Source organism: Pongo pygmaeus, chromosome 20, assembly GCF_028885625.2.
Source record: "Pongo pygmaeus isolate AG05252 chromosome 20, NHGRI_mPonPyg2-v2.0_pri, whole genome shotgun sequence".
In the NCBI taxonomy this organism is placed as follows: domain Eukaryota; kingdom Metazoa; phylum Chordata; class Mammalia; order Primates; family Hominidae; genus Pongo; species Pongo pygmaeus.
The window spans coordinates 24,865,405-24,885,539 of record NC_072393.2 but is presented as its reverse complement, the minus strand read 5'-3'; the positions used below and the strand labels follow the sequence as shown (position 1 = coordinate 24,885,539).

General features: G+C 44.5%; 1 protein-coding gene across 46 annotated transcripts in view; it reads right to left on the bottom strand.

The window, feature by feature from the left end:
- The window catches only part of ZNF254 (zinc finger protein 254), an 85,713-nt gene extending 66,017 nt beyond the window's left edge, over nucleotides 1–19,696 (bottom strand). For 10 of the 46 annotated variants that reach the window (XR_010125089.1, XM_063658872.1, XM_063658883.1 and 7 more), the window contains exons 1-4: nucleotides 19,499–19,673; nucleotides 8,724–8,819; nucleotides 5,527–5,670; nucleotides 4,234–4,301 (exon numbers count right to left, since the gene is read on the bottom strand). The gene's annotated coding sequence lies outside the window, so the exon portion shown is untranslated. Of the gene's footprint in view, nucleotides 1–3,399; nucleotides 3,509–4,233; nucleotides 4,302–4,771; nucleotides 4,890–4,978; nucleotides 5,136–5,235; nucleotides 5,307–5,526; nucleotides 5,671–8,723; nucleotides 8,820–19,498 lie in introns of those variants that run through there. The other 36 variants (XR_010125088.1, XM_063658866.1, XM_063658870.1 and 33 more) reach the window with 21 other exon arrangements.
- Nucleotides 19,697–20,135: the final 439 nt, after the last annotated feature.

The window sequence follows — 20,135 nt, the reverse complement described above, 5'->3', positions numbered from 1 at the left end:
TTTTTTGTATTTTTTAGTAGAGATGGGGTTTCAACATGTTGGTCAGGCTGGTCTCGAACTCCTGACCTCATTTCACCCACCTCGGCCTCCCAAAGTGCTAGGATTACAGGCGTGAGCCACTGTGCCTGGTTAGTACACTATACTACTCAAAGGCTTTATCCAGTATAAATGAGAGGCACAATTTACTCTAAAATCATGTTTGTAAGCACCCATGACCATACTTGTGGCCCTAAGCCCAGGTATTAGTCAACATCTCTCTTAGTTTGTTGGGTTTAAGAGTAGAGTCCTCATCTGCTATGTTCTGAGTTTAGAAATGTGTCACCATCTCAACTGAGGTTGGAGGCTCATATATGAGAGTCACAATTCCAACTGTGGACAGTGTTTGCATTTGAGATTCTGTTTGCATTTGAGATTCTGTTTGCATTTGAGATTCAAGACTTCAGCCATGGGCTCTTTCCCTGTGTGAGGGTGATAATCCTAATAATTGGTGAGGTGTGAACATAAGAAACAATCTCACCTTTGTGCTGTGTGCCCTGGGATAACACATTTGTAACACTCGAGGGCATTATACAATATGTTAGAGTGTGGCAATTCTTTATGACCTTCGTAAAAAGAGAAGACCAAGGATGTGACTCATTTATCTAAGTCGAGCTATGAGAGACAGTATTTCTTCCAATAGCTGACTTGAGGTATGAGAGTCATCATTCCACTTATAAGCTGACTATAGTATATGTCACCATTTAACCTGTAGGTAGGGAGTTAGCAAGAGAGTCACATCACCTGGGATTTCAGCCAAGGTATCTCACAATCTTCCCTGAGGGAAGGAAACAAGCAGGAGTATCACATCACCTGGGTGCTCAACCAGGGATATGTTACAATTATCTCCTGAAAGCACAGCACAGGCAACAGAGTCACATCACCTGGGTGCTGAGCTCAGCACTATGTCACAGTGCTCCCTGGGGGCAAGACAGAGACAGAAAAGCCATATCACCTGGTGTCTGGTTCCAAGGATATGTCACAATCTTTCCTGTGCAGGGCATGGTGCAGGCAAGAAGTGTCACCTTTTAAGTCATGGATGCAGATATATGTCACCAGGTCCCTGTGGGCAGAGCCCAGGCAGGAGTATGCAATCCCATAGGTAGTGGGCCTAGTAATATTTTACAATATCCAAAATATTTGACGCCCAGGGAAAACAGGAGAATCACATCACCTAGGTGCTGGGTCCAGTGATATGCTGCAATCCTCCCTTTTGGCAAAGCCCAGACAGAAAAGATTTACATCATCTAGGTGATGAATAAAAAGATATGTTATAATACCTCTGTGGACAGGGCCCATGCAGGAGATTCACATCACCGAGGTGTTAGAACAAGCCACACGTCACAATATACAATGTACAAGAGGAACCAGGCAGCAGAGGAGAGTCACACGACCTAGGTTCTGACCCAGCAATATATTACAATCCCTTCTTAGGAAAAGCCTAGGAAGTAGAGGAAAGTCATACCACCTGGGCACTAGGCCCTGTGATATATCTAGTGTTCTCTGTGGAAAGCACTAAGACAAGAGAATAGACTCACATCACCTAAATGCTGGGTCCAGAAATATGTCACAATCCCATCTGTACGTTGGGCCCAGGCAGGAGAGACAAATTACTTAGGTGCTTAAAAAAGGTGTATGTCACAAACACACCTGAATTAAGTTCGAGATATGAGATTAACAATTTCACACATTTCTTAGTTCTAGGTATGAGCCATAATACCCTCTGTATGTTGGGTGTAAGTACCTGAGTGACAGTCTCAATGATGGTCTGGATTTGTGCATGAGAACTTCAATCCTTCCTGCAAATTGTGTCATTTTAATGAAGTCACTGACTCACAGGTGTGCTGAATCTTGGTCTCAGAGACACTAACCTCTCTATGGATCGAATTAACATGAGATTTAATTTTCTAACTTTCGACTGCATCTGGGTGTGAGATTCAGAACCTCAACAGTGAGCTGTGTTGATGTGGAAGGATGACAGTCTTTACTGTTGGTAGGCTATGCATATGAGTGTCACAACCTCCCCTGTGTGCTGAGTTCTGTTAGGACATTCCCTGTACCTCTTGACGACTTTACACAGTATGTGACAGAGTGTTAATTCTTTATGACCTTCATACAAAGAAGAAACCCAAGACATTACTCATTTTCCTGACCCTGGCTATGAGAGATAGTGTATCTGCTGTTGGTTGTTTAGAGGTATGAGAGTCATATTGTCCCTATAAGTTTGGATAAGAGATGCATCACAATCCCACCAGTGAATAGGGATTGACCAGAAGACTCACATAACCTGCCTTTTGGGGCAATATGTCACAATCATCTCTGAGGGCAGGGATAGGGCAGAAGTATCACACCACCTGGGTGCTCGATTAGGGATATGTTACAATCTCCTCTTGAAAGCAGAATACAGTCAGCAGAGTCACATCACCTGGATGCTAGGCCCAGTGATATGTTACAATGATCTGTGGGCAAGGACCAGGCAGGAAAAACACATCACCTGATTGCTGAGACTGGTGATTTGCCACAATCTTCCCAGTGGTGAGGGTGCAGGCAGAAAAGGGCGGTTAAATCTCCTAGATAATGAATGCAAAGATATGTCACAAGGCCACTTATGTGCTGGGCTCAGGCTGAAGCCTCCCATTTCATGGGTGTTGAACTCAATGATACGTCACTATACCCAAAATATGCCAGAAACAGGAAAAATAAAAGGGTCACATCACCTAGGTGATGGAAAGATAATGCAATACTTCTGTGGGTGGTTCCCATGCCATAAAGTTGTATCACCTAGGTGTTGAATCCACGCATGTCACAACAAACAACGCATGCAGGGCTTAGGCAGAAGAGGAGGGTCACAACACATAGGTGGTGAGTCCAGCAACACATCACAGTCCCTGCTTGGGCAAAGCCCAAACCATAGAGAAGAGTCACATCACCTACTGGGCTCAGCAATATGTCACACTACCCCTTATGTGGAGGGCCCATGCAAGACAGTCACATCACCTATATAATGGGCTCAGCAATATGTCACAATTCCCACTCCGGGGAGGGCCCATCCAAGAGAGTCATATCATCCAAATTATGGCCCAAAAATATGTCAAAATGCTCTCTGTGAGTACAGCTCAGGAAAATAAAAGAATCACACGACCTAGGGTTTAGGCCCAACTATATGTAACAAACACCCCAGTTCGCAGAGCCCATGCATGAGAAAAGAGTCACATCACCTATGTGCTAGGCCCGGTGATATGTACCAATACTTGTTTTGGCAGTTCCCAGGTAGAAGACGAGTGTCGCATCACCTAGGTGATTAATAGAAAGATATTTCATAATACTCCTATGGGCAGGGCCCATGCAGGAGAGTTGCATTACCTAGGTGTTAGACTCAGTGATACGTCTTAGTACACAATGTGTGCAGGTCCCAGGCTGGAGAGGAGAGGCACCTCATCTAGGTTCTTGACCCAGTGGTACGTCACAATCCCTTTTTGTGCAGAGATGGAACAGCAGAGTCACATCACCTGGATTCTGGGCCCAGTAATATATCACAATACCCCAAGAAGACAGTCCAAACAAAAGAGTTATATTGGCCGGGTGTGGTGGCCCATGCCTGTAATCCCAGCACTTTGGGAGGCCAAGGCAGGTGAGGTGGATCACTTGAGGTCAGGAGTTCGAGACCAGCCTGGCCAACATGGTGAAACTTCGTCTCTACTAAAAATACAAAAATTAGCTGGGCGTGGTGGCACGTGTACCTGTAATCCCAGCTACTCAGGAGGCTGAGGCAGGTGAATCACTTGAACCCAGGAGGCGGAAGTTGCAGTGAACCAAGATCACACCACTGCACTCCAGCCAGGGCGACAGAGCCAGACTCTGTCTCAAAAAGAAAAGTTATATTACCTAATTAACGGTCTCAGAGATAAGACAAAGTGCCCCTCACAGATAGGGCTCAGGAAGAAGTGTGGAGTCACATAACATTTGAGCTGGCCCCAGCTATGTGTCAAAATCACTCTAGTCGGCAGGGCCCTGGCATAAGAAGACAGTCATATCAAAGCTAGGTGCAGTGGCTTACGCCTGGAATCCCAGTACTTTGAGAGGCCAAGGCAGGTGGATCACCTAAGGTTGGGAGTTCGAGACCAGCCTGACTAACATGGAGAAACCCCATCTCTACTGAAAACATAAAAAGAATTTGCTGGGTGCGGTGGCACATACCTGTAATCCCAGCTGAGCCAAGATCGTGGTATTGCACTCCAGCCTGGGCAACAAGAGCGAAACTCTGTCTTAAAAAAATAAATAAATAAAAAGTCACACAATGTAGGTGCTTGGCCAAGCAATATGTCACAATCCCTACTGTGGACAGGTCCCAGGGAGAAGAGAGTCACACAACCTCAGCGATGGGCCCAGATATATGTTATAGTGACTTCTGGGAGTCAGCAGAAGAATCATATCACCTGTATGCTAAATTCAGCAGTAAGTCACTCTCTCTTCTGTGGGCAAGGCCCAGGCAGGAGAGGAGAGTCATATCACCTTGGTGCTGGGCCCATTTGGTCAACGTCCAGGTAAGAGAGAAGAGTCACATAAAATACTCAAAGGGTGCCAAGAGCAATGGTTCACACCTGTAATCTCAACACATTGGGAGGTCAAGGCGGGTGGACTGGCTGAGGTCAGGAGTTTGATATCAGCCTGGCCAACAGGGTGATATCTTGTCTCTACTAAAAACACAAAAATCAGCCAGACGTGGCGCACACACCTGTAGTCTCAGCTACTCAGGAGGCTGAGGCAGGAGAATCACTTGAACCCAGGAGGCAAAGGTTGAAGCGAGCAGAGATCACGCCACTGCACTCCATCCTAGGTGACAGAGTGAGATTCTTTCTCAAAAATAAAATTAAAATAAATAAAATATAATACAATAAATAAAATAAAATAGTCAAAGGGCCCCAGATATGTTACAATGCACCTTGTAGGCAGGGTCCAGGTAGGAAACTCATATCACATTTGTTCTGGGCCCAGTAATATATCACCACGCCTGCTGAGGGCAGTGCCATGACAAAAGAGTACCGTCACCTTAGTATTAGGCCCAGTGACATGTCACAATATCCCCTGTGGGCAAAAACCTAGGAAGAGGAGAAAAGTCATGTTAGCTAGGTGCTGAACCCTGTGATACGTCACAATCCTTTCTGTGAGCAGGGGCCAAGCAGAAGAGAGCTGCATTACCTGTGTGATGGATGCAGGGATATGTCACAATGACCTCTGTAGGCAGGGCCTAAGCAGTAGAGTTACATCACCTAGGTTTGGGACCCAACAGTATGTCACAATGGGCCACATGGGCAGGACACAGGCAGAAGAGTCACATAACCTATGTGTGGGGCCCAGCGATATGACACAATGCCCCCTGTGGAAGAGCCAAGGCAGGAGAGAAGATTCACACCACCTGGGTACAAGACCCAGCGATATGTCACAATGTCTTCTGTGGGCAGTACCAAGGCAGTGGAATAGTTACATTACCTCAATTCTGGGTCCAACGATATGTCACAATCCTTTCTGTGGGCTGGGCTCAGGCGGGAGCATCAACTCACTCTGTTGCTGGATAAAGTCACATGTCATAATCACACCATCAGAAATGTTCAGGGATGAGATTATACATCTGGACTGGAAAGAATCAACACATCAAAAATATGACCAGATCGTGCACGGTGGTGCATGCCTGTAATCCCAGCAGTTTGGGAGGTCAAGGCGGGAGGATACTTTGAGCCCAGGAGTTTGAGACTATCCTGGGGGCCACATGGTGAGACAACACCTATATTAAAAAATAATAATTAAATTAAAAAATATATATATATATATATATAAAACCAGAGCCTGAAAAACATAGCAAGACCACGTCTCTTCTTAAAAAACAAACAAAAAAAAAGAGAGATAGATGATAGATTGATTACAGGTAGGTAGGTAGGTAGTTAGGTAGGTAGACAGACAGAGATAGAACCAGTCATGGTGGCTCACACCTGTAAGCTCAGTACCTTGAGAGGCCGAGGCCAGCAGATTGCTTGACCGTGGCAGTTTGAGATCAGCCTGGAAAACATGATGGAACCTCATCTCTACAAAAATAAAAAGCAAGATATGCAAAATAATATGCCAGTGTGGTGCCGTATACCTTTAGTCCCAGCTACTAAGGAAGCAGGGTGTCTGAGACAGAAGGATCACCTGAGCCCAGGGAGGTCGAGGCTGTAGTTAGCTGTGATCAAGTAACCGCACTTAAGCCTAGGTGAAAGAAATCTAAAACAACAGCAAATTCAGTGTACAGGAAGGAGCACGAGAGAGAGAGAAAAAAAAACCCAAAAAACAAAAACCAACAAAACTCAATGTACTGTGGAAACAAACTCAAGGTGGGGCTAGAAAAAAACAAACAAACAAAACACAGAACTATCTCCAGATCCCCAGCTATTTGGGAGGCCAAAATGGGAGGATCACCTGGATGAGCCCAGCAAGATGGAGGGCACAGTGAGCCATCACTGAACTTTTCTGGTGGACCTAAGCGGTACTGCACCGGCGACAGCCATCTGGTCCCCCTTAAACATTTTAAGCTGGCGACCAAGTCCTACGCTTGTGGCTGACATCCTGTAGAGCTGGCAGCCAGAAGGAGAAGCCAGCTGATGGCGGAGGCAGAAGCCCACCGGTTCCACCCTGGGCCACGTGTGGCGCTCGCGGCCTGAAGCTGTCCCCGTTGGAAACTTATTCTCCCCAAGGTGGCCCACCTCAGTGGCCGGCCTCTAAGTCTGCTGACCTTCCTTCCTAAGCTTTGAATCTCTGATCAACCAAAATGTGAGGCCAGCGGCCACAAGTACTGGCCACAGCTCGCAGCCCACATCTGGTCACCTGACGGCATGACCGGGAAGCCACTGGGTCCACCCTGCGGGCCACGTGTGGTACTCACGCCCAAAGCTGTCCCTCTGGCGACTAAGTCTGAGAGCTTCCCACCTACCTCTGGGTGACAGAGCGAGACTCTATCACAAAAAAAAAAAAAAAAAAAAAGTGTAATCCCAGCACTTTGGGAGGCTAAGGCGGGCAGATCACCTGACGTCAGGAGTTCGAGACCAGCCTGACCAACATGGAGAAACCCCATCTCTACTAAAAATATAAAATTACCTGAGCATGGTGGCACATGCCTATAATCCCAGCTACTTGGGAGGCTGAGGCAGAATTACTTGAACCAGGGAGGTAGAGGTTGCGGTGAGCCGAGATCACGCCATTGCACTCCAGGCTGGGCAATAAGAGTGAAACTCCATCTCAAAAAAAAAAAAAAGAAAAAAGAAAAAAAGAAAAATGTAGAATAAAGAAAGAAATGAAGGAAAGAAGCAAGCAAGCAAGCAAGAGAGAGAGCAAGAGAGAGAGCAAAAACAAAAAAAAAAGGAAGAATGAAAAAGAAAATAAAAAGAGGGCAGAACATGGTGGCTCAAACCTATAATCCCAACACTTGGGGAAGCTGAAATGGAAGAACTAGTTGAGCATAGGAGCTTGATGCCAGCCCTGGGAACATAGCGAGGCCTCGTCTCTACTACAAGAAATAAAAAATTTAGCCAGGCATGATGGCATACTCATGTAGTAGGAAAGAAAACAGGTGGGAGGAAAGGAGGGAAGAAAAGAAGAAAGAAAGGTAGGAAGGAAGGAAAAAAGAAACCAAGTTCTACAAGGAAAAAAAAATTAAAAAGAAACAAAGGGAGAGAAGGAAGAAGAGAGAAATACAAAACAAAAAAAAAAGGAAGAGAGAAACAGAGGGAAAGACACATAGAAAGAAAGAGACAGAAAGGGAGAAAAAAAATAGGGAAACAGGAAAGGAGGCCAGGCACAGTGGCTCACACCTGTAATTCCAGCACTTTGGGAGGCCAAGGCATGAGGATCACTTGAGGTCAGGAGTTCGAGACCAGACTGGCCAACATGGCAAAACCCTGTCTCTACTAAAAAAATACAAAGAATTAGCCAGGCATCGTGGTGCACAACTGTAATCCCAGCTATTCAGAGGCTGAAGGATGAGAATCACTTGAACTCAGGATTCAGAGGTTGCAGTGAGCCGAGATTGCACCACTGCACTCCAGCCTGGGCAACAGAGCAAGACTCTATCTCAAGGAAAAAAAAAAAAGAGGAAAGATGAAAGATGAAAAAACTAGAACCTCAAAAAGGAGAGGCAGAGAAGAAATCAGCACTGGGTGAAGCCTCCAGGAGGCCACACCAGCTGTTTGCCCACCTGCTGTGCAATGACCTTATGTTCAGAAGCCACTCCCTCTACACTGAAGAGCTATGAGATATGCGAAATAACTGCTGTTCACATTGTGACTCTCAGGCAAACAAAATACACGGGTTCATTGTTTGAATCCTGTGGTTTCTTTCAGCCCACTTTTATTGACGTAACCTAGTTAATGTATATTTTGAGTTGTGTGTATGGCTTCAGAACTGAAGTTGATAATGAAATCTCAAGTTTTGATAGCCCAGGAAGTACATAAATATCTAATTTCACCTGAATTGATTTCAGGGAAAATTACCAGTGGAATGCCTTGGTCTGATTATCTGATAGAATCAATTGTTGTACATAAAACAGATCTGCACATATATCTATATTATAATAAAATAATGGAAGACAAAAAAAAAATCTGGCTTATTGACCTTTGAACCTCTCACCCAGGCCACCTACCATCTTTACTGCCGCTTACCTGGCTGTGCAGCTATGGCCTCCTCACTCTTCACAGTCCAGGGCTCTTTCTTTCCCTCCAGAAAGGTCACCAGGTCCAGCTTAGAGATGGCAAGACCTGTTTTTTAATAAAAAGTCTGATGACTCATACTGGAGGATCTGTAATTTCCAGCTCAGTACTGTGCTCAGTGGAGACAAGGGGACATTATATAAGATTTTAAAAAATTATTCCCCAAAATACTGTTTCCTACCAGCTTCTTTAGAATATGTAGGAAGTATTTTACGTTTAGAAATTCTGTGCTTCATTTTCAAGTTTGAATGAATCAAAACTAAGGGGGAGGGCTGAAAACACTAGGAAGACTTTTTTCTACATCAACAAACTTAGAATTTTTTTTTCCTGAAAGCAAGATTCTGAAATTCATTCAGACAAAGCACTACCTCCCAAGGAGACATTCTAAAAAGGAAAGAAATAAAGCCCTTGTTATGTTGTAACCCAGCGAGTGGTAGAGAAACGCCACACTCTGAGACTAATTCAGGAGTCCTTTATTGCCAGCGACCGAGAGACGGCTAGCGCTCAAAATTCTCTCAGCCCCGAAGAAGGGGCTAGATTTCCTTTTATACTTCACTCTACAAGGGCAGGGGGCAGCCTAGCTAAAGCAATTTTACAGAAGCAGAACAGGCAAAAAGTTAAAACGATAAATGGTTACAGAAACAGTTACAGAAAAAATAAACAGTTCCAGGTGCAGGGGCTTAAACTATCACAAAGTGATAAATGCAGGGGCTTCGAGCGCGTTCCCAGGAGCTGCTAGTACAGCTTGCCTCAGTATCTTATCAGTAAGTGTATTCCTGGATGTGCTTGGAGTCAGCTTGCACTGGTTATGCCCTTAAGGGAGGGGGGTAAGGGGGCTGCAAGTAAAGAAACTGAAATGGAGTCTGTCCCACTCTCTCAGCTAAGAGAGACAATCAGGTTAAAACAAGTTAGGGTATCATAGTTATTAGACATTAGATATTCTGAAGGCAAGTTATTCCAACTCAGAGACAACATATGTATAGTTCTCTAACATCAAATCTCTATACATATTCTGCTGAGAAGGGTTCAGGTATTTTTACTCTTCGAGAGAGAATTCTATGACCACATCCCTGAATGTCAACAGTTTCTGTAATAAAAATAAATAACACATTGATCATGCAGTCAAGGGCAGAGTTCCTAATTTGACCCAAGATGAAATAAGAAAGTTAAGACAACTTGTTCTGACTTATGAGTGACCTGAGTTACTAAATAAGATACTTTTAAACACAGTAATATTTTGAATATATTCTCTAATTCTGTGGAAATAGCATTAATATAAGATCCACAAAACTAGCATAAATATGTAAAACAAAATATAAACAGGAATCAATATAAGAATATACATTTTTGACTGCTATTTTTGTATTTTTTTTTTTTTGAGACTGAGTCTCGCTCTGTCGCCCAGGCTGGAGTGCAGTGGCGTGATCTCAGCTCACTGCAAGCTCTGCCTCCCGGGTTCACGCCATTCTCTTGCCTCAGCCTCCTAAGTAGCTGGGACTACAGGCGCCTGCCACCATGCCCGGCTAATTTTTTGTATTTTTAGTAGAGACAAGGTTTCACCATGTTAGCCAGGATGGTCTCGATCTCCTGACCTCATGATCCACCCGCCTCGGCCTCCCAAAGTGCTGGGATTACAGGCGTGAGCCACCGCGCCTGGCCTGTATTTTTTTTTTTTTTTTTTTTTTGAAACAGAGTCTTGCTCTGTCACCAGGATGGAGTGCAGTAGTGTAATCTCGGCTCAGTGCAACCTCCGCCTCCTGGGTCCAAGCAATTCTCCTGCCTCTGCCTCCTGAGTAGCTAGGATTACAGGCGCCCGCCAGCACACCCAGCTAAGTTTTTGTATTTTCAATAGAGATGGGGTTTCACCATGTTGGCCAGGCTGGTCTCGGACTCCTGACCTCGTGATTTGCCCGCCTCGGCCTCCCAAAGTGCTGAGATTACAGGCGTGAGCCACCACGCCCAGCCCAGCTTTGCATTTACCCCTATTTATCTGACTTGGAATTTATCTCAAAAGGACTAATGAGCCAATATACAGAGATAACTGTAAAACAACACCCAGAGCAGTTTTCATAACTGAGAAGATTAATATAAACAAGGCAACAACAAAAAATTGATCAAATGATGCTTACATTTTATGCACACACCCACAGAAATGGTAACTATGTACACATGAAAAGTGGGAGAGTAGAACATTTCTGTTTAAATGAAGAAATATTTTAAATTGTATAAAAATTATAAGCCTCTTTGTGTATGCTTTTTTGTGTTTCCTAAAACAAGGATGAAGATCAAAACATTTAATGATATAAACTAACTTAAGAGCTATTGTTACTGAATCGGGTGTTTTTTAAAATTTTTTGCTTTGACCGGGCACAGTGGCTCATGCCTGTAATCCCAGCACTTTAGGAGGCCGAGGCAGGTGGATCACCTGAGGTCAGGAGTTTGAGACCAGCCTGACCAATATAGTGAAATGCCATCTCTAGTAAAAATACAAAAATTAGCCAGGCATGGTGGCATGCACCTGTAGTACCAGCTACTCGGGAGGCTGAGACAGAAGAATTGCTTGAACCCAGGAGGTTAAGGTTGCAGTGAGCTGAGAGCGTGCCACTGCACTATAGCCTGGGTGACAAAGTAAGACTCTGTCTCAAAAAAAAAAAAAAAAAAAAATTTTTTTGGCTTTATGTGCCATGTTATATTTTAGATTTTTAAGATGATATATTAGCTATATATTAATTTTTGTTCTCTTTCTCTGAAAATACAGAAAATAAAGTGTACGCTTATAAAATAAAGATGAAATAAAATAAAAACCTACAAAACTGATACCTTTTTTAGAACTTCCAGTTTCAAAAGCTGATATCTACAGTCAACAAAAATGAGATTATTTGTTTTCCAAAGCAAGCTATAAGCAAAAAACAAACAAAAAAAACCTAAAAAGAAAAAGAAACAGAGTTTTTCGATTAAATGTGACAATTTATAAACCTCACTTAGGAAATCCATCCCTCCAAGATACTCATTCATAATAAAGAGAAAAATAACTTTATAGTGAAGAAACTTGGCAGAAAACACCTTAGCCAGATGAATAAAGTTAGTGTCAGCTGTAATTCAACAAATTGGATCCAGAGGCCAATGCACAGATGGGTCCATAATTACTGCCGTGATATTGGTGGAGAGAAAAGTAAATACTGATCTGAATCTAATCATGAAAAAACATAACCTGTAGGGAAGACACAGGTACTGGTATTTCTTCAAAGTTGTCATGTATCCTAACTGGAAGCCTGGGCTAAGAACCACTTAGCTGACCATTGCTTCTCAAGCTTCGATGTGCGTATAGCTCATTTGGTATTCTGAGCCACTCTCTAACTAATGTGATTCTGCAGGTTTTGGAGGGGTCCAGAAATTGGCTTGTTTATCGAAAGTTCCCTGTTAATGCTGATGTTGCTCTCCAGCACTCAGAGAAAGCACAGCACACAGAGTCCCTTACATCTAATACCCTTATTGCAACACAAATACTTTTCGTTACAGTGAAGACCACAAGTCACTGTCTCAGAGGATCACATGTTTTGCCAGCTTTTTAAAGTTTACAGAAGGCTGGAGAATGTAGTAATGTCTACATCTGCATTTGAACAACAACATGTACACATACATTAATAGTGTTTATTGAGCTTGTACTATGTGCTCACCAAGTATGCTGTAATGTGCTATGCTGGGAAACTCGCATTGTGTCAGTTAAGCCTTAAAAAATTTTGAAAGGTGGGTACTAAGTGTCTCATAATTCCCAGTAGGATTTAGATGATGGCTTAGGCTATTTCTTCTGGTTTCTCTATCACTATAAAAGCCAAATACAGACAGATGGGAGGGATATAGAAAGGAAGGGGTAAGTAGAGAGACTTTTAATTGTTGTGTTTCTATTTACTTTCTCATGACTGTGGAACAATTATTGGATCTGCAGAAGTGTAAAACAGGTTGCTGTGTAAAATGTAAGCACTGGTTTCATTGAGAAAGAAAGACATTAAGATTCCAAATGTATACTCCTTTGCTCTCATTTATTTGCTTTTAGGTTTGGAAAAATTGTGAGCTCCAGCTCTGAAGAGACACCAAGAGTAGACACCCGTTTTACACTTCTGCAGATCCAATAGTTGTTCCAAACAGGAGTCTGATCTCCTCTAATTAGTTCTGTGAGGGGAGATTTCAGGGTGAGGCCAGACCTGGACAAGGCTCAAAGAGCATAGGTCTGGATAGGGCTGGGGCAGGGAGTTGGCCCTCAGCTTCTCTTCTCTGTGCTGCTGGCTTATTCTGTGTTCTATCTTTTCTAAGCTGGACCAACAAGAACTTGACTCTCAGAATTTTTCTGATTTTAATGGTTTAAGCCTCTTCTCTATTTCGCATGACACACTAACAACCGACTTAACCAAAACATGTAATACTTTCTAGAAAAACTATATTAGAAATGATTCTTAACAAGGGAAAAGCAATAGAAATAATTGTAACAACTCTTCTGTCTATGATGTCCCTTCAGGTGGTGACATCGGAACTCACAACGACATAAGAGCAGTGTCCCAAATAAAGCCCAAGTCTTCTGTGCAACTCCCTTCTTTGTTCTGATCACATTACTCTTAATTCAACCATGTATTTATTGGCTCTAGAATAATAATTCCTGAATAGTAGAGTCCATGACTGTTTCACCTGTTTTTCTAACGGCAAATAATAGTAACAAAAGCAATTTGTTTACTCATCAGTTTGAGCCTCCAGACCTCCTACTTGTTCTTCACCCAAGTATCAGGAAACGAGAGCCTGTAATCCCAGCTACTTGGGAGTCTGAGGCAGGAGAATCACTTGAACCCGGGAGGCAGAGGATGCAGTGAGCCGAGGTCACGCCACTGCACTCCAGCCTGGCAACAGACAGAGACTCTGTCTCATAAAATAAATAAATAAAAAACAACAACAAAAAAAACTTTCTCCAGTAATACAATTCACACATAGGAGATGGGGTTGCATTCATGCATTCATGGCCCTGGACAGTTGTGGCCCTACCTTCCCTCGGCTAACGTGCTTCTTTACACTTAGAGATTCTGCCACCAGATTCAGTTTATACCAGGAGCTCCTCACACAATCTCAAAATTTCACTGGACAAGATCCAAAGCCTGGCCCTGTCTTGTGAATCCCAGGTGGATTTCAGCCCCTATGTGTGGATTCTAGGTACCATAAACTTGGCTCCATATTGTGTTACAGTGAGGAGAGGAAAAGTAGAGGAGAAATCCCCACATGAAGACTGCTCCAACACAGAATGGAGAACCCTATTAGCTGGACTCAAAATTTGGAACTGCAGATTTAGGTTTAGGAGGGCAGAAAAGCAAGCCAAAGACACCCTTGCCACATGCATAGGCATTTGGACAAGAGAATAAGCAAAATGTTTAGATTCTCAGGCTTACTCAATGCAAATGTGTGAACCTGGTTGAGTTTTCAGGCCAAATGGTATTTGAAAGAGTTTCACATCTGAAGATGCCAGGGGGATAGAAAGAAAGAGCTGGAACAGTTAATTGTTGCCCTATAGTAATTTTTGTAGAAATATGGTAAAAGTGTGCTATTAATGATTGTAGATCTCAAATACGAAGAAAGGCCATATCTGCCTGAAGACTTTGAGGGCAGTGTACACTTTACTGCACAATTGTGTGTTGTGAATGGAAGCCCAACTGCACAATTGTGTGTTGTGACTGGTCCATACAGAATGAAGCATGGTGGGTACAGTATGTGTTCATATCCTGTTTAGTAATTCTGGACAAACTTAGAGAAACATAATTATAAACAGAATTATCTGAAGCCTCAGAAAAATTATACACAATTGGAGAAGAGAAAAAAAAATTATTACAGAATTACTCCAGAATGTGAAGGGCATTATATGCAAACTGCTAAGAGATTGCAAAGACACTCAATTGCAAATAGCCACCATAATTAGTTCTCAAGTAGAAGAACTGACAGCACCATTGGTCACATACAGTTTATCTTAAATTCACCTAAAAATTGGAGGTCTTCTCTGGTTGCTAATTGGCTATAATTAAAGGAAAAATAAACTTATGTCTTCATGAGAGGTAGTTTTGAAACTTGGAACCAGGACTGTGCTGAAGGTAAACTCCTATCTTCCAACAGAAAATGGAATAAAGCTCTATTTTCTTTGCTATTTATATTTTAAATAAATGATTCCTAGGTTCTAAAAACAGTCCTGAGTCAAAAATACTGACAAAAAGCCTATTTAGCAGTTAGAATAATTTGTATATATTTCAAGTAGGCAGAAAAGAATTATAGAAAAGTTTTCTGGCCAGGTACAGTGGCTCACGTTTGTAATCCCAGGACTTTTGGAGTCCGAGGCGGGTGCATTACCTGAGGTCAGGAGTTCGAGACCAGCCCAGCCAACGTGGTGAAATTCCATCTCTACTAAAAGTACAAAAAATTAGGGCCAGGCGTGATGTCTCACGCCTATAATCCCAGCACTCTGGGAGGCCAAGGCAGGTGGATCACCTGAGGTCGGGAGCTTGAGACCAGCCTGACCAACATGGGGAAACCCCATCTCTACGAAAAATACAAAATTAGCTGGGCGTGGTGGCATGCGCCTGTAATCCCAGCTACTCAGGAGGTTAAGGCAGGAGAATCGCTTGAACCTGGGAGGTGGAGGTTGCAGTGAGCCGAGATCACACCACTGCACTTCAGCCTGGGGGACAAGAGCAAAACTACATCTCAAAAAAAATAAAAAATAAAAAAACAATTAGCCGGGCATTGTAGCGCACGCCTGTTATCTCAGCTACTTGGGAGGATAAGGCAGGAGAACTGCTTGAGCCCAGGAGATGGAGGTTGCAGTAAGCCGAGATTGTGCCACTGCACTCCAGCCTGGGTGACAGAGCAAGACTCTGTCTCAAAAAAAACATAAAAATAAATAAATATGAAAGTTTTCTAAAGTAAATGCTTTAAGAAAAGGAAAGAGAAAAATCTTTTATTTTCAAGGATGAAGCCTGTATTTCTAATTTTTATCTGTTCTTATGACAGCCAGTTCTAGGGCCATAATCTTGAACTCATGGACATGTGACTCCCAGTAGGTGCTGGATTCAGGCACCTGAGGCACACTGTGCACATCAGAAAGGGTTTGTAGAAAAGTAAAAGACAGAAGAGAGAAAGGTGCTATCAAGGACCCGTGAGTGAGGGACAGTGCATGGTAGCTGGAAAGACTGGTTTATGCTACAGATACTGATTCAGGCAGGGCTATGTTCTGACACATTCCTGTGTCCTTGCAGGTGGATGAGACTTATGATTGGTAGTCCACAAGCCCAGGGTGATAGAGAGACCAGGTTGCTGCTTCAGGTTCACGGTTTGTGGTAGGGATAATCCAGGAGTCCTCTAGGCACTTGTGTAATTCTTCGGTGAGAAATTTTAGAGGTAAAGCCACTATAGAGTAATTCCTCAGGTCAAGTCCTCTTGTTTTGTGAAGGTTCTGGCCACACCCATTCCTAGTGGGTATGTTCATTAGTAGGCGGAAATCATTGGTGGTAGCAGGTTGAGGGCAGGGAGTCTGTTTTCAGAACTCCTTTCTTCCAAGCCCTCAGTCCCCTTTCACCCTGGGAAGAGATCTGGAATCACAGGACAATGTGCATTGTTACAGCCTGTGTGCAGAACAGAGTTCCCCTTCCCAGAGAAACCAACAGTCTCCCTCCAGCTCAAATATCTGTGATATTCTTTTTCTGACAACAAATGTGTGGAGTTTGCTGAACAGCAACCAATTCTCCAACACCAACTGGTTGTCCAATAACTCAATTCTGATACCTCCTTGAGTCAGCGTAGACCCTACAAGTTCAGGGCTCAGTCCCACAACACTGCCACCACTGCAGATCCCAGTCACAATTCCTAGGGTCTCATCTATACTTCTGAGCCAGTTCCTATAAATTGAGGGCTCTCATAATCTTCTCAAGTTAAATAATGATACAGCTACTCACAGAACTTAGCAAAACATTATACTTGCAGCCGGGCGTGGTGGCTCACGCTTGTAATCCCAGCACTTTGGGAGGCCAAGGCGGGTGGATCACGAGGTCAGGAGATCGAGACCACGGTGAAACCCCGTCTCTACTAAAAATACAAAAAAAAAAAAAAATTAGCCGAGCGTGGTGGCAGGTGCCTGTAGTCCCAGCTACTCAGAGAGGCTGAGGCAGGAGAAAGGCGTGAACCCAGGAGGCGGAGCTCGCAGTGAGCCAAGATCGCGCCACTGCACTCCAGCCTGGGCGACAGAGCGAGCCTCCATCTCAAAAAACAAAACAAAACAAAAGCATTATACTTGCATTTACCAGTTTATTATAAAAGATACAAGTCAGGAAAAGCTAAATGTAAGAAACATACAGGGCAAGGAATACTCATGGTGGAAGATGAAGTGGGCAGGTAAGAGCAGTGATTAAAGAAATTCCTGAACCTTTGTGTTTTTCAAGAGCATCTTATTGCAAAGAAACACCCTCCCTATTTTTGATATTATGAAGCCACAGACTGTCTAAACTGCTATTTTTTTGCTTTATAAACAATTAATACATTCGTCTTTAGTAGTCAGAACAAAATACCTGTTAATCAAACTTTGCTTAGGTTTCTTTCTTTCCTCAGGCTCCCAAATTTTGACCCAACCACAACCCCTCTTTATGTTCCTCTTTTTTCTTTGAGACCGAGTCTCGCTCTGTCACCAGGCTAGAGTGCAGTGGTGCAATCTCGGCTCACTGCAACCTCCACCTCCCAGATTCAAGTTATTCTCCTGCCTCAGCTTCCCGAATAGCGGGGAATACAGCGTGCCACCAAGCCAGGCTAATTTCTTGTATTTTTATATTAAAAATACCGCACTCGGCCTATGTTCCTCTTAAAAACAGGCTGACTTGGCCGGGTGTGGTGGCTCATGCCTGTAATCCCAGCACTTTGGGAGGCCCAGAAGGGTGGATCACCTGAGGTCAGGAGTTTCGGACCAGCCTGGCCAACATGGTGAAACCCCGTCTCTACTAAAAATACAAAAAATTAGCCAGGCATGGTGGTGCGCCTGTAATCCCAGCTACCTGAGAGGCTGAGGTGTGAGAATTGTTCGAACCTGGGAGGCAGAGGCTGCAGTGAGCGGAGATCACGCCAGTGCCCGCCTGCCTAGGCAACAGAGCGAGATCCCATCTCACAAAAAACAAACAACAACAAAAAAACCAGGCTGACTTCTGGGTAAAATATTCCCTAATCTAGCATCTGCTTTCATCATGCTCTATCCCTCCCTCCCCTTCTCACTTTTTTCTGACCTTCTTTTCTTCTTACGAAAGAAAGTCCTTTTCTCTCTAACCTTTAAAATTCTCCAATATCTTATAGCTGGTTCTTTCCCCTTGTTGCAATACTCCTTTAAAATTAAGTAACTTCATTAGCTGCGCATGACGACAGGTGCCTGTAATCCTAGCTACTCGGGAGGCTGAGGCAAGAGAATCGCTTGAACCCGGGACGCGGAGGCTGCAGTGAGCCGAGATCGCACCACTGCACTCCAGCCTGGGCGGCTGAGCGCAACTCCGTCTCAAAAAAAAAAAAAAAAAAGTAACTTCTTGCCAGGCACAGTGGCTCACACCTGTAATTCCAGCACTTTGGAAGGCCGAGGTGGGTGGATCACCTCTTGTCCAGAGTTGGAGAATAGCCTGGCCAAAATGGTGAAACCCCGCAAAAATTAGCTGGGCGTCGGGTCGCCTGCTTGTAGTGCCAGCTACTAGGGAGCCTGGAGGATCGCTTGAATCTGGGAGACGGAGGTTGCAGTGTGCCAAGATCGCGCCACTGTACTACAGCCTGGGTGACAGAATGAGACTCTGGCACACACACACAAAAAAACCCTACTTACCTAAATCTAAATTTGTCATATGTCAAAAAATCTAGAAACAACCTCAGAACAATAACTCTATTCCCAGAAAAAGCCTCCCAACCCCATTTTTGTGCCAATCTCAACTCCATCTGCCTGTGGATGTATAGGTTTTCAGGGCTCTGTAGCTTCTCTAAGCGTAAAGGTTCTGTCCATGGCTATTGTGAGCAGGCTGGGACATCTGCAGGAGAGGCTCCGCAGGCGGAACTAACTATCCTTAGCTTGGAGTCACTGAGTTCAGGCTTCTATTTCCCGGTCAGGCCGAGGCGGGCGGATCACTTGAGGCCAGGAGTTCCAGACCAGCTTCCACCACGGCAAAACCACTTCTCTACTAGAAATACAAAACTAGCCAGGCGTGGTGGCGCAGGTATGTAATCCCAGCTTTTCGGAGGGCTGAAGCACGAGAATCGCTTGAGTCTGGGAGGCGAAGGTTGCAGTGATCGCGCCACGGCACTCCAGCCTGGGCGACAGGGCAAGACTCCGTCTCAAACAAACAAAATGTTTAAGAAAAGAGACTTGGGCGCCCCACCTGCCGCAGCTCCTGCCACGCACACACCGAGTCAGGATTCTGCCCTGATGACCCGCCTGGCATCCCTGAACAATCTGGGAAATACTCGGGGCTGCGTGCAGAGCTGCCCAGGGAGCTCCAGACAGGGCGCCGCAGGGACTGGGCTGAACGCGGGTATCCCGGCTGCGGGCCCAGCGGCCATCTTGCGGCCAGAAGGGCCTGGGGCTGAACTGCGCCAGCAGGGACTCAGGTCGGAGACCCGGGAACGGTGAGGAGGCCAGTCCCGCCGGTTTCACAGCCCGCTGTCTCCTCTCGGGATGCCCAACCCCGCACACTCACCCTTTCCCAGCTTCCAGGATGTCCTGACATCTTAGCTGTGCGTCTCTCCGGACCTGCAGATCACAGGGCAACAGAGGCCGTCACGGAATCACCAGGGGCTCCCGAGGTGGAGAACGCATTAGAGAAGAGACGGATTCCAAGCTCTGGTGGGAGCGAGAGACAAAGGCCCAGCCAAACGCTGGAAACCACGCCCTCCTCTTCAACTGTGCGCTTGATTGGGCGGATCCCGCGCCAGCCAATGATTGGATAAAGCACCGGCACTCTCCCCATACCACTCCTACCCCCACCCCCCGCCCCCCGCTCAGCATTAGTGCGTTTTATGAACAGAAAAACAGGCTAAAGTAGGTAGGGTAAAATGCACAGGGAATTACAGCTAATTAAGAAGTGAGCTGAGACTTGAAATGCACTTGCTCTTTCCCTTACCTGGGTCTGCTTGTATAATGCATCTTATTTGCTACTTAAGGGTAAAAAAAGATCATTTGGATTTTTTTTTTTTTTTTTTTTTTTTTTTTTTTTGAGACCGAGTTTCACTCTTATTGCCCAGGCTGGAGTGCAATGGTGCGATCTTGGCTTACTGCAATCTCCGCCTCCCGGGTTCAAATGATTCTCCTGCCTCAACTTCCCGAGTAGCTGGGAT